Genomic DNA, 14,385 nt, shown 5'->3' with positions numbered 1-14,385 from the left:
ATTCTGGGCCTTCCATAAAGTTGTTAGCTGTCGCACAGTAGGGAGCCACATCAGATAGTCTTGAGAGTTCATTTTATTTGGTGCAGGTTTGGGTTGTCCTTTAACTTTTTAATTACATTCTCCATGATTTGTTTTCTTGATGTATTGCTAATAAATAAGCACTATTAGTCACTGAAGGGGAGAACCTAATAAAAACTGTTTAAAAGGTTTGCTATGCCAAGAAACATAATCAATGGTTCACTGTTTGTTACCAAACAGTTGAGATAAGAGAAAGGGGATATCAGCTGCAAAGTGGCAAATATACAGATGGCCCTGTTTAACCATTCATGGCTCACATAGTCAAACCCAGTAGGAGGATTGGGGTACTCTAATGTCAGAAAAATCTTTCTCATTGATCAAACTAGGTGCAGGCAGCAGGCTGAAACTGAATATACAAGCAGCATAGTTTCCCTCTTGTTTTGCCTTTTGTTTAAAATAATTGCAAATAAATATTGCTGGAAAACTCTTTCCCTGGAGAAAATCCAAGAAATGATCCTCCCAGGTTCTGTTTCTGAGCTCCATTTCTAAGCTCTCCCTCCAACACAGATGGATGGAACTGATCTATCCAATGTTCCTTGAGATACCATCTCTCTCTCCCAGATTGCTACAGCCCAAATGTCAGTGCTTCAGCACCAACAATTTGCAGGTAGCATAGCTGAAATCTGGATTAGACGAGCACCAGCACTTTCGTGGTGTCTGTTGTATACGGCTTTGGTTATCCTGATGAATGCTACTGATTCTGATTGGGCTATAATAGAAAAAGTGTAGTATGTTATCTCCTGGCCTTAAAACCATTAATTTAATGGTAGAATTAAAAAAAAAAAAACTGAAGTCGATGCCAGTTTAAGCCAAAACCTTCACTTTTCCAGTTTGCATTGTAAATCCCCTAACACTTGTGTTCCAACGATGTCTTCATTTTCACAGAGGCTTCGAAATCCTACTTCTTACACACTGCTGTCCCAAGAGTAAAATTAACCAACCCCTTGTTCTCTGTCTCTGAGGAAGTACTTGGGGAATAAGAGATCAGGAAAACTGATACCTTATCCCTCAAGAAATAACAGCACTTCCATCCACAGGATAAGACAAAGAAGAAAGAAACCCCGGAAAGACTACTCTTAATTTACTCTAGACCATTTATCATTTATAACATTTTCTTTATAATGCGTTGAAATGCAAACTCATTCAGTAAACAAGCAATATTTTCTCTCATATACTTGTTTACTATGAGAGTTGGATGTTTGCAGGCAGGGGGTGGTAGAAAGCTATTAAAAATGAATCTGGCATCCCAGCAGAAGTTTATATTGTATATTTCATCCTTTTATGGTTCAGCCGTGAGAGATCTAGGCCCCTTTAGAGTCTTTTGTTTTTTTGCCTTTCATTGTCTCAATTCAGCTCTGATGGAATTACAGCTGCTTATCGACACAGCCATCTGGAGGGAACCTTTAGAAAATTTTCCCCCTCACAACTGCACCCTTTTCATTGCTAGTTTTTAAAGGTTTTCTAGGTTGTTTTAAGTTGCGTTTCTGAGACTGGATCAAGTTGCTTTTCTAAGATTTCTAAGTAAGTAAGTAGGCTTATTGCTGTGACCATAGGCCGTATCAATCAGACAGAGGATAAAATACAATAAAACAGAAACACAGTAAATTTTTTAAGAATTAAAAAAAGAATGCTAGATACAAAGAAGCCAAAATAAGGTAAGGCCAGAGCTATGATTAAAAGCTTCAACATTTCTTACTGACTTTAAATGATGACGAAGGAAAAGTAGCAACCTGATTGCTAACAGTTGGAAACACATCTGCAAAAAGATAATTCGACCATTTGGTGTCCAGATCCTTGAGCTCACTTCCCATCAGTAATTTGGCCCTGATCTCATTGTAAATGAGGATGCAGCGAATGATGTCCTTCGCTTGACAGGCACCACAGGGACAAGTATGCTGTTCAGCTGGGGGCTTACAAAATCTCCCTCCAAGATATGCTGATGGCATGGTCTGTAATGATGTATTTAAATGCCATTGGGAAAAAAATAAGATGACTGGTCAGGTGTTTTAATAGCACCTATGTTTGTTAACTGCCCAGTGTTATGTCTTTAAGACGAGCAGTCATATAAAATATATAGATAGAAATATCTATTTATTCAGTTAAATATCATGATACTAAAAAGTAATGAAGTCAAGAACAAGCTGCAGTAAAGTCACCACATGTCTACCAAATTAAAATGTGAAATATACGTTTATATTACTTTCCAGATACAAGGATTAAATTTACCAGAAACAGTATTATTTATTCAATTTATTTATTATTCAATTTATATGGCCACCTATCTCATTGCCATGACTCTGAATGGCTTACAAGGTTAAAAGAAAAAAATTAAAGTACAAAAATAACAAAAAATAACAAATGATCTAATAAAGCATCTAAAACTTGATTAGCTATAATTATTGATCCATGTCTATAGTAAGAAGATAGGCAAAACTTGATTAATTATTATATATTTTGTATGAATTTTTATTATTTGAATACAGTTTGAATATTAGAGCATTTCATTACCAATATTAAAAAAAAAAATCAGGATTATTTATTTTTTGTTCCACAAGGAATTTTGAAGAATTATTAATCACCACATCCTAACAGAGTTTCCATTTCTATTAATGTATACTTGACAAAAGTCTCTTCAGGATAGAAAATATTTTTTCCTGTGGGAGAATATGAGTGTCTTGTAAAAAAGCAACTTAAATGTTTAAATTGACTGAATTAATAAGTTACTGTCTCGCCTCAGGGCATATAATGAATGTTACATTTTTAAGACAATTAAAGACATAACTTTTTTTGAAAAAATGCAAATAATAATAATAATTTTAAAAATCTGCAAATCAGGGGGAAATGCCATAAGGTTTTTCCATTTAACTAAATTAAGCTTTAAAAATGGAAAAGGAAAGCATAACTAACAAATAAAAGGAAAAAGAAAAAGAAAAAGAAATAAAATTAAATATAAAAGAAGAGTAAGAAGCAATCTGAGTTAAAAGAAAAGTATTAAAATGGTGACTAAATAAACAACAAAACTCCACTACAAGGATTTCTACATGCATAGTCCTCTCACTACCCCAGATCAAAATTGTCTTTTATCACTAAATTAAACTAGGCAATATCACTTACTTGGAATCTGTAAAGAATTGCACATATATAGTAAATATGATTTGAATTTGCAGAAAGATGTACTTAATTTTGTACCATATAGTAGTTGTATCAACTTGTTTATTTGAGGGTTCCTTGACAGATACAGTTTGCTTAGCTTTTTGCATGCAGCTATAGAAGCTTCCATAGAGCCTTGTGTGGCGCAGAGTGGTAGGTGGCAGTACTGCAACTGAAACTCTCCCCACAACCCGAGTTCAATCCCAGCGGAAGCTGGATTCTCAGGTAGCCAGCTCAGGTCAACTCAGCCTTCCATCCTTCTGAGGTCAGTAAAATGAGTACCCAGCTTGCTTTGCTGGGGAAGGTGACAACTGGGGAAGGCAATGGCAAACCACCCCACTCTATAGTCTGCCAAGAAAATGCTGTGAAAGTGGCGTCTCCCCAAAGGGTCAGACATGACTTGATGCTTGCACAGGGGACCTTTCACCTTTCGCATAGAAGTTTCCATGGGGTTGACCTTGACTCAAAAGACTTTTGAGAGAGAGAGCTAATTTTTTAAAAACAGTATTATGTCAGAGGAGAATGTGAAAGCTGAGGCTTGTTTCTGCATTTTTCCCCACAGAAAAGTGTCAACATCCATAGGGAAACAAGCTAATGTAGAAAGAGCGATGGATTTGTTTCCATCAACTAACCCACATACACATATTGTAATCTGTTGTTTTTGCCTCTTATAATGCCATTCCAAGCTTCCAACTCTGTGGCACTGTCAGGAAAAATTAATTTTAACAGTGGCACACAACAGTGACTCAAGCCTTTTGCTTTAATTTACTTCTCCACTAAGAGCGGAGATCAGATGTAGCACAGCGGAGGAAAAGGACAGCTGTATGCTATATTGTAGAAAATGACAGCACTAAATTAATCATGCCCTATCTGGAATTTGAATTCTTTCAGAGATGCTCAAGACAGTATAAAAAATTTAGTGGTGAACAGTGAAAGCAGGCAAGAGGTCGCAGAGCAGAAAGCTTCAGAAGGCACTTTACAATGTGTTTTCTTTTTCTTTTCGTAATTTATATGCTAGCCACTTCCCTGGTTTATTTGCAAACTCAAAATTTTTGCTTTACATAATTCATTTTTATTTCCATTTCTCTTTCTGTTAGCCTAGATAATTATCATTGTAAAAAATAAGTTGAGAAATACTTCTCTGGAAATTCCTTAAATTCTTCTTCTTTTCTCTTTATTTCATCCAAATAAAATGATATTAAAATTACAAGAGGAAGATACTGTACAAGGCGGCCATACAAAAAGCTTTTCATCAATATTATTCCAATTTGTATAAAGGAAGTGATATCTCTCTACAGAAATAGATGGATATCTAAAGAAAAAAAAAATCCAGGATTACAGACGAACAGAGGCAGATTATGAAAGACGTATAACAATAAGGGAAGTTTCTGAAGCTATAACAATAATAAAAAGATTAAGCCAGAAAAGGTGCCTGGACCAGATGGATTATCAGATTCTTATTATAAATATTTTGAGGATGAACTTTTATAACCTTTACAAAACATGATGAACTCTATCCTACAAGGAGGAAAGATGTCAGAGAGTTGGAAAGAGGCCAATATAGCATTAATACCCCAAAGAGGGATACGATTTAACTTTAACAGGAAACTATAAGCCAATACCACTATTGAATAATGACTACAAGTTGTTCACAATGATTCTAGCTGACAGTCTGAAAATAATTTTGCAATTTATTAATGAGGATCAATGTGGGTTTTTATCTAAAAGACAGTTGAAGGATAATGTTAGAAATGTGTTGGACTTTTTGGAATATTTGGAGCAACATAATGACAAACAAGCTGCATTGGTCTTTTTAGTTGCAGAGAAGGCTTTTGACAATTTGAACTGGACTTCTTGTTTAAAGTTTTGGAAGATATGAATTTTGGAGAGAATTTTATAAAATGGGTAAAATTGATTTATACTTCATAGAAAGCACAAATAATTGTTAATGGATGTTCTAGCAAAACCCAGTGAAATACAAAAAGGAACAAGACAGGGATGTCCACTGTCTCCTCTCTTGTTTATTTTGGTTCTTGAAATACTGAATAGAGATATAAAACAAGATGAGAGAATTGTGGGGGAATAGATTAAAAAATAAGCTTATAAATTAAGGGCTTTTGCAGATGACTTGGTGTTGGTTTTGGTTTTGGAAGATCCTTTAAAGGGATTTGAAACATTAATGGGGAAACTAAAAGAATTTGGTGCATTAGCAGGCTTTAAGATCAACAAACAGAAGACAAAGTTGTTAACAAAAAAGCATGAAAATAGAAGATCAAACAGAATTGATGAATAAAATGGGTTTTAAGATTGAGAAGAAAGTAAAATATCTGGATATAACTATGACAAATATGAATTGTATGTTATTTCAAAATAACTATGTTAAGACATGGAATAAAGTTTTAAAAACATGTTAAGATGGGAGAAACTACAATTGTCATTGCTGGGGAGAATTTCAGTGATAAAAATGAATGTCTTGCCTAGAATAAAGTTTTTGTTTCAGACAATACCTTTTTGACAACTGATGCACCATTTAAAAAGTGGCAAAAGGATATATCTAAATTTGTGTGGCAGGGTTAAAAACCATGGGTTAAATATAAAGTGTTACAAGATGCAAAGGAAAGAGGAGGATTGGGCCTACCTGATTTGAAATTGTAAAAAAAAATTAGATTCAAATACACACACTCATTCAGAGGATTTTAAAGATTAATATACAATTGAGGCCAGAAAGAGGGGGCAGGGAATGGATGGACAAACAGTTGGTAAAAAGATATGGAACTTTGTTTTTGTACCTGATAACTGCAGCAAGATTATTGTATACACAAAGATGGAAAAATTTGGCAATACCCATAATGGAGGAATGGTTGGTGAAGATGATTGAACTTGCTGAGATGGCTAAATTGACTTCTTTGATAAGAGAAAAGACAATACCTACTTTTATGGCTGACTGGAAACCCCTCATATACTTTTTTGCGTGAAACAGAAAAAAATGAACTTATGATTTATGGCTTTGATAATTAGGATAGATTATGGAAAGAAGAGAGACATGTTGTAACTTTAGAGAAAGAGGTAAATTTATAATTGTACTTATAACTGCTGTAAAGAAGATCAGAAGCCACTTCTTTGTATCTTTTTTCTTTCTTTTCTATTTTTCTTTTTCTATTTTTTCCTTTTCTTGCACTTTTAGCTTTCTCTTTGATTTTTCTTTTTCTTTTTTCTTTCTTACTTTATATTAGTTGTATTAGTTTTTATCTTCTTTTTAAAAACTTTTAATAAAATTATATACATGTGTGTGTGTGTGTATGTATATGTATGTAAGTGTGTGTGTGTGTGTGCATATAACCTTGATAGTTTGAGACTAAAACTCAGTCTCAAGTATAGATTCTTTGCTTGGTGTTGTGGATTATTTCTTTTACATTGTTTATTTGTGTGGGGGGGTGTTCCTATCAGTATTATAATATATAATGATAATAGTAACTGTGTTTTTTAGACATTTGTTTGGTTCTCATATTGGTTTTGAATGCATTATGGCAGATTTGCAACCAGCGGCAAAATTTAGTTCAGGTATACTGTACTTGTATTGGTTAGCAGTCCAGTTGCCATATTTTGTACCAAATTATCTTCTGGATATTTTTCAAAGTTAGCAAGCACCTTGCAATAGTCAAGCCAGAATGTAAAATGGTTATGATTTGACAAGTTATATTACAGCAGCTCAGATAGATGCTGCATAAAATGTGAGAAACTCAAGAGAAATTGTAGAAGATGCCCAGTTATGATCTTGAGTTCGCTCTTTCTTGTTGCTATAAATATTCACACATATGCCTTCCACTGTTGAAATATTCCCAAGATCTGGGAATGTAAGAAGACATATTTTGTTCCTGGAATTTGTATGCAATGTAATACAACATAAATGTCCTTGAGAAAATAACACACACACATCAGTGAGGAAAGCCAATGTTTATGTATTTAGGGTTTGTTTGTTTTTTAATGAGATTTTCTGGTCTATGATAACTAAGAGCCTTGACAGGAATTAGAAGATGCTTAATCAACCTTATTGTTTGCCTAAGAGCCTAAGGGGATCAAAATGCTGAATGTCTAATACCAATGCCTGGAAGTTATCTCCATTTGAGAAAAAACATGGCCCAGGTCTTTCAGTGATCATGGCTAAATTGGGGTTCCAAATCCATCCATATTACAACACTCTAGGGTAGGACCAAGAATATACAGGGAACTTTGATGACCAAAGTTTAGCAACTATGTTTAAGGGGGAAAAAAAGATGGTTCAGTGTGGATGCTAATTTCCCAGTGCACAGCTCTTTCATGCACGACCCCAAAATCAGAAAGAATGTAGAACTAAACTTCCAGTCACCTCCAACCCATATGTGCTATCTGGAGACGCTGGGAGTTTTAGTGATTTACTTTTGTAGGACATCAGATTGGAGAAGACTTCCTTTTATCAGCCCTATCCTGACAGATAGGGCTGATAAAAACAACTTTCAAACACTCTGCAGAAGTACCAGTTAGTATAATTAATACTGATCTAAAACAATCAAAGATCTGACACAATTTTGTCACCTTTGCAACTAATAGCCAATAGATTGAACAAAGACATCAGTGAATTTTTTGCATTCATCCCCCACATTTAATATTATTAGAAACAGAGTTGGAAATAATCCCCTATTACATTGCTTTCCCTCACCTTTTCTTTGTTGTTTTGTCACTTTTTCATACAATAGTCCTCAATATCAGCTGTGTAAGGTGAATGGAAAGAGATGTGAATCGTCCCCATTAGTGGCCTACTGCTGATAGTCATCTGCAATTTGAATTAATCAGTGCATGCTTGGCTGCAGCAACAAGCAGAGGGAAGACACAAATGTGTAAATTTGTACTCCTGATATACCATAGTCATCCCTGCAAGAGATTTCAGATCAGAGCCAGGTTTCCACAATGCCACAAAGTTGGCGACCATAAACTTACCTTTTCACTGGCAGACAGACAAGAAGAAAATAATAGCACTATGTTTGAAGCAGAACATCTCTGCAAAATTTCCCCTTTCTTAACTTGCTTTGAAGTTGCTGATGTAAAAGCACAATCAGGATTGCATGAATGATGCAGATTTTAAAAAGAAAATAAATCAGTCTGTCAGATTCAATACTCATCTATAAAGATCAGTAAAAAAATGTTCCTGTCTCACTGTTAGGTCTATTTAGAACTTTCACCACTGTTTGCTGTATGAATACTACATATTATGAGTTGAGTTGAGAGGGGTGATAATTTAAACCATCACTGGCAGACCTCTCCCTTCAAGGATTCCTTTGGCAAAACTCATCAACACCAGTCAGAGTCAGTCTCCTGATGCCCTAGCCTGTTGTACTCTCAGTAGTAATGACACAGGTTCCAGAATTCAAAGAACACACTGAAGACAAAGTGCACGTCATATAATTTATTGCTAACAGTACAGGTCATATAAGGCACAGGCATTAAAAGTTTATTAAAAGATGACTAAACAAGGAGAGATCAAAATGAGTTAACTGTCATCCTTTCAGTTGCTGAGAACTAACAGCAATGGATGGACCCAGGCAAACACATGCATCTTCAGATCTAGGCTCATGATGAAGCTCAAGGAAAAATTCAGCTGTCCCTCTGCTTAATACACTTAAAACTCTCTCAAGCCTATGCATACTCAACTCAAGTGCCACCCTTGGGCGATTGTTGTCTAGCAAAACTGGCTTTTCTGTCCCAGTGAAGAAGTGAGAAGACTCTGGTAAGCAGGCAGCATAGAAATGTTTATAAATAAATTAAAACAAGAATGTGAAAGTTAAATAGGCCATACAGTCTTTGTAGCAGCACCATTCCTTTATCATTCCTTGAGATGACAGTTGTCTTCTGCAATATTACTACATTGCAACATCTGCTTAGCCAACTCTTCCACCATAGACATCTTCCCTCAGCCCAGCTCTAAGAGAAATGAAGGTGCTTTAGACCGTTTTACTTAATGCCCCCAAATACATGTGTTATGCCAATTGTGAAACACAAAGGACAGTTGTGCAACAGTATAGTCTTGCACATTGGTGAAGTTTCAAGAAATGTCCTTATTAAACCAATGAATCCAAATCTTTCTTTACAAAAGGGAGTTAGGAAAGGGGGGAACACAGGAAAACAAGGGAACACAACAATAGCCCATACAGATTTCCAAACAAAATCAGTACAGTCACAGTAGTGTAGGGATTATTACCTGCTTGCCTAAGGTTTTGGGCTTCACGACATGTTCAAAGTTCGTTGTAGAAAGACTGCTGAGAGAGAGATCATCCAGGCCTCCTGCTTGGATATTGTTAGGCAAGTCCTTGTTTCCTCTTCTTCTTGAGTCCTGTCCCCAGCTTTATAGAATATGGAATATCAGTGAAAGCAAGCCTGTTTGGGGAGATTGTGGCTTTACTCAGTCATGGAAGGGCTCCATCTGTGTTATCCTGGGTGTAGCCCATAAACCTAGCAGCTCAACTACTTTCCATATGACTCCTGGTTTTATGATAAAGGTCCTGACTAGTTATACAATTGTATAAAAATGGTTAAATGGGAAAGGCTTTCAGCAAAAACAAAAAAATCAATTCCATCTATTTATGTGTTTCAGCAGGGATTCAGCTTGGCAGATGTTTCAGAAAATGTTGTTGTGCCATACCAAAAAGTAGAAAATTGCCACACTTCCCAGTGAGGAATATCCAGATATATTCAACCACATGTGAAAAAAAGGTAAAAGGTTCCCTGTGCAAGCATCGAGTCATGTCTGACCCTTTGGGGGGACACCGCTTTCACGACATTTTCTTGGCAGACTATACAGCGGGGTGGTTTGCCATTGCCTTCCCCAGTCATCACCTTCCCCAGCAAGCTGGGTACTCATTTTACTGACCTCGGAAGGATGGAAGGCTGAGTCGACCTGAGCTGGCTACCCAAGAATCCAGCTTCCACGTCAGAAATGCTGTAGGAAGTGCCGCTAGATATTTAAAGCATGGTGACATCCTTTAATTATGTATTTCATTTGAATTGCCATAGTGTTCACAGAGAGGCATGCCTACCTGAAACTCATTGGCTGTGCAAAGTGGAGAAAAAAGTGAGGACATATTACTGCCCACTTCGCTTTTCTGGAGAAAGTGGAGTGGAATATGAACTAACAGAGCAGTCCAGTAATGCAACTGAGTGACTTTAGACTCTGAATCAGGAATATAGAGATCACTATAAATGAAATACATTTATATAGCCTGTATTAGTAGCTCAATACTCTATTCTGCTAAGTTTCTGTATTTTTCTTTCTGAAAATCTATTAAAAATATCCTTGCAGCTTTTTTGTTGTTGTTAACAGTCTTCCTTAATGTATTAAGGGCCATTATGTATTAATGACCCTCCTTTAAGCTTCATGTGTTAACATTAGTTCCCAAAAAAACTTTTCGATGCAGATTTCCCTACTGACTGTTTAATATACAAATTTCTCTGATAGAAGCTGTTTTCTTTACAACTTTTGGAAACTATTTTTAGTTTTTAAATGCATCTTGCACTAACAAACATTTCGGAGTAAGTTTTTTGACGGATCCTAATTCTTGCTATTCAGTTCTGTTATTCATGTCACAATGCAGTCACTGGTTTACTTCGTTGGAAATCTGTAGTACATTTCTTTTAATATCCCTACCATGGACTCTCAGAGATACTTCCTTTAGATGGTTTATGCCGACTCCAGGCTTTTGAGAGCCTTTCTAGGTGTTTGAGTATCATTTCCAAATCCTTTGGCACAGTTCTTTTAGCATCACATTTTTCTCCTCCTACTGTAAGGATTGCCTATTCTAAAACACCATCAGACTCATAAGCAAGATCATAAAGATATCTGATTTATTAAAGAATAGTATGTAGGATCACAAAGAAAGCTGAGAATGGAAAAAGCATGCCAAATGCAAACTAAAAACCCTCGGTACAAATGAGATCCCTCCCCCCATAGAATCTTTCCAAGCTCACAATCCCAGGTGCTCCTAACGGCTTCTGATGGTCCGCAGGAAAAGTCCTTGAGCAGAACACATAGCCCAAACACGTTCCATTGAAATGAACATAGATACAGAGCTTGGTACAAGGTTTCACAGCAGCTCCCTCCCAACAGAAACGCGCATCAGCGCCATGGCATGTGAAACGTTATGATGTACAGTGCACATTGAAACAGTGAACATGACACCTACTGTATAACAGCTCCTTCTTCCTTAGCCCTCCTCTTAATGCTAAAACTAACCTGTTCAACCTGTCTAATGATATATACTGTTAGAAGGTTTTAAGCTATAAACCCCCCATTCTCTCTCCTTAACAAACCGCCATTTCTCCTCCCTCTCCATGAGCTGATCCAGTCAAGAGACTGAGAAAACACAAACAGAAGGGCAAACATCTTAGCATAAGTAAAGGAAGGGCTTCCCTTTAAAATATCAAACAATCTAGCTAAATTGATCAAAGGAAGCCACAAAGCAGCAGGTGGCATGACCACAAGAATGCCGAAAGCATCAAAGTGCAAAACCAAGCAAAAGCAAGCACCAGTCCCTCACCTACCATAAACATAAAAGGTCTACATCTCTATATAAAGGGCTGGTGGGGAAATACCCATGTGGCCACCTTCCAACCAGCATATACTCTGTACATGCTCTTGGGAAATAAAGTGTTCACCTCTGTTCCAGCAACTGCCTACGTCTTTTCATTCCCGGCTTGGGACAAACCCTTGGTAAGAATTTCTTCCAACAATACATACAAAAGTTATAAAACATTGCTGTAAGATGAGGAGGACAGAATTATTCAGCATTACTAGCCTTTTGCTATTGCAATTATCTTTCATCAGTGTTTAGTGAGTTGTTTAAAGGGGATAATGTTTCTTTTCAAAGATTTTTTTTATCTGCAACGTAGTGCTGTTGTTTCTTTTAACCTTGCGGTTTGATGGACAACTATTAAAGTAAGGAAGAAAGACATGTGCATTTCTCCTACTTCACCCTTTTCCTTGTGTTGCAGTTCTTCACTTACCCACCTATCTATAAAAGGGACAAGGAACATCAAGAGCCACATTTCAGCCCTGACCAAAAAGAGAAACGGGCAAGGCCAAACTTATAACTGCATATACAGACCTTTGCAGTTCTCGCCATTCTTTACTTCCAATTAAGAACTGCAATATTGAACCTACAGACATAATTCAAATCCTTGGAATTACACACATTCCAAATTCCATGCCTATAGTAATAGTGTGTTTTATAACTTACCTTCCCTCTGCAGAGAAATCATAAATAGCATTTCAGTTCTGAATCAAAATTCAGTTGTCAGATTTTTACAACCTCACATGCAGAAACAGTTCATCCAAAACTATAGCCCCATTACCCAGATTTCCACAACTTCAACCATGAAAAAATCCCCAACCTTTACACTAAAATATATATATAATAACGATCAGCTAAGATGTTGGCAAGATGCACTGATACATTATCTAAAAGTAATATATTTTGCAGTTGAATTATGATGCACACCTCTGTATATTTGTTAATGGAAAGACTTGTTTCCTTTTACTCTATTGTTTTTAAGATAACTGAATCTTGAAACTCATTAGATGATAAACAAATAGTACCACTACCAAACAGACATTTGTTGTTGTTTATTCGTTTAGTCGCTTCTGACTCTTCGTGACTTCATGGACCAGCCCATGCCAGAACTTCCTGTCGGTCGTCAACACCCCCAGCAACCCCAGGGACGGGTCCATCAACTCTAGAATATCATCCATCCAACTTGCCCTTGGTCGGCCCCGCTTCCTTTTGCCTTCCACTCTCCCTAGCATCAGCATCTTCTCCAGGGTGTCCTGTCTTCTCATTATGTGGCCAAAGTAGTTCAGTTTTGCTTTTAATATCATTCTCTCAAGAGAGCAGTCTGGCTTTATTTCCTGGAGTATGGACTGGTTTGATCTTCTTGCAGTCCAAGGCACTCTCAGAATTTTCCTCCAACACCACAGTTCAAAAGCATCTATCTTCCTTCTCTCAGCCTTCCTTATGGTCCAGTTCTTGCAGTCATATGTTACTATGGGGAACACCATTGCTTTAACTATGTGGACCTTTGTTGTCAGTGTGATGTCTCTGCTCTTAACTATTTTATCGAGATTTGTCATTGCTCTTCTCCCAAGGATTAAGCGTCTTCTGATTTCCTGACTGCAGTCAGCATCTGCAGTAATCTTCGCACCTAGAAAAACAAAGTCGTTCACTGCCTCTATGTTTTCTCCCTCTGTTTGCCAGTTATCAATCAATCTGGTTGCCATAATCTTGGTTTTTTTGAGGTTTAGCTGCAATCCAGCTTTTGCACTTTCTTCTTTCACCTTCATCATAAGGCTCCTCAGTTCCTCTTCGCTTTCAGCCATCAAAGTGGTATCATCTGCATATCCGAGATTGTTAATGTTTCTTCAAGTGATTTTAACTCCAGCCTTGGATTCCTCAAGCCCAGCATGTCGCATGATGTGTTCTGCATACAAGTTGAATAGGTAGGGTGAGAGTATACAGCCCTGCTGTACTCCTTTCCCAATCTTAAGCCAGTCCATTGTTTTGTGGTCTGTTCTTACTGTTGCTACTTGGTCGTTATACAGATTTTTCAGGAGGCATACAAGATGACTTGGTATCCCCATACCACTAAGAACTTGCCACAATTTGTTATGATCCACACAGTCAAAGGCTTTAGAATAGTCAATAAGAAAGAAATAGATGTTTTTCTGAAACTCCCTGGCTTTTTCCATTATCCAGCGGATATTGGCAATTTGGTCCCTAGTTCCTCTGCCTTTTCTAAACCTAGCTTGTACATCTGGCAATTCTCGCTCCATGAATTGCTGAAGTCTACCTTGAAAGGATCTTGAGCATTACCTTACTGGCATGTGAAATGAGTGCCACTGTTCAATAGTTTGAACATTCTTTAGTGTTTCCCTTTTTTGGTATGGGGATATAAGTTGATTTTTTCCAGTCTGATGGCCATTCTTGTGTTTTCCAAATTTGCTGGCATATAGCATGCATTACCTTGACAGCATCATCTTGCAAGATTTTGAACAGTTCAGATGGGATGCCGTCGTCTCCTGCTGCCTTGTTATTACCAATGCTTCTTAAGGCCCATTCAACCTCACTCTTCAGGATG

This window comes from Candoia aspera, chromosome 5 (genome assembly GCF_035149785.1).
Source record: "Candoia aspera isolate rCanAsp1 chromosome 5, rCanAsp1.hap2, whole genome shotgun sequence".
In the NCBI taxonomy this organism is placed as follows: domain Eukaryota; kingdom Metazoa; phylum Chordata; class Lepidosauria; order Squamata; family Boidae; genus Candoia; species Candoia aspera.
The sequence above is the reverse complement of the archived record's forward strand: the minus strand, read 5'-3'. Positions refer to the sequence as shown.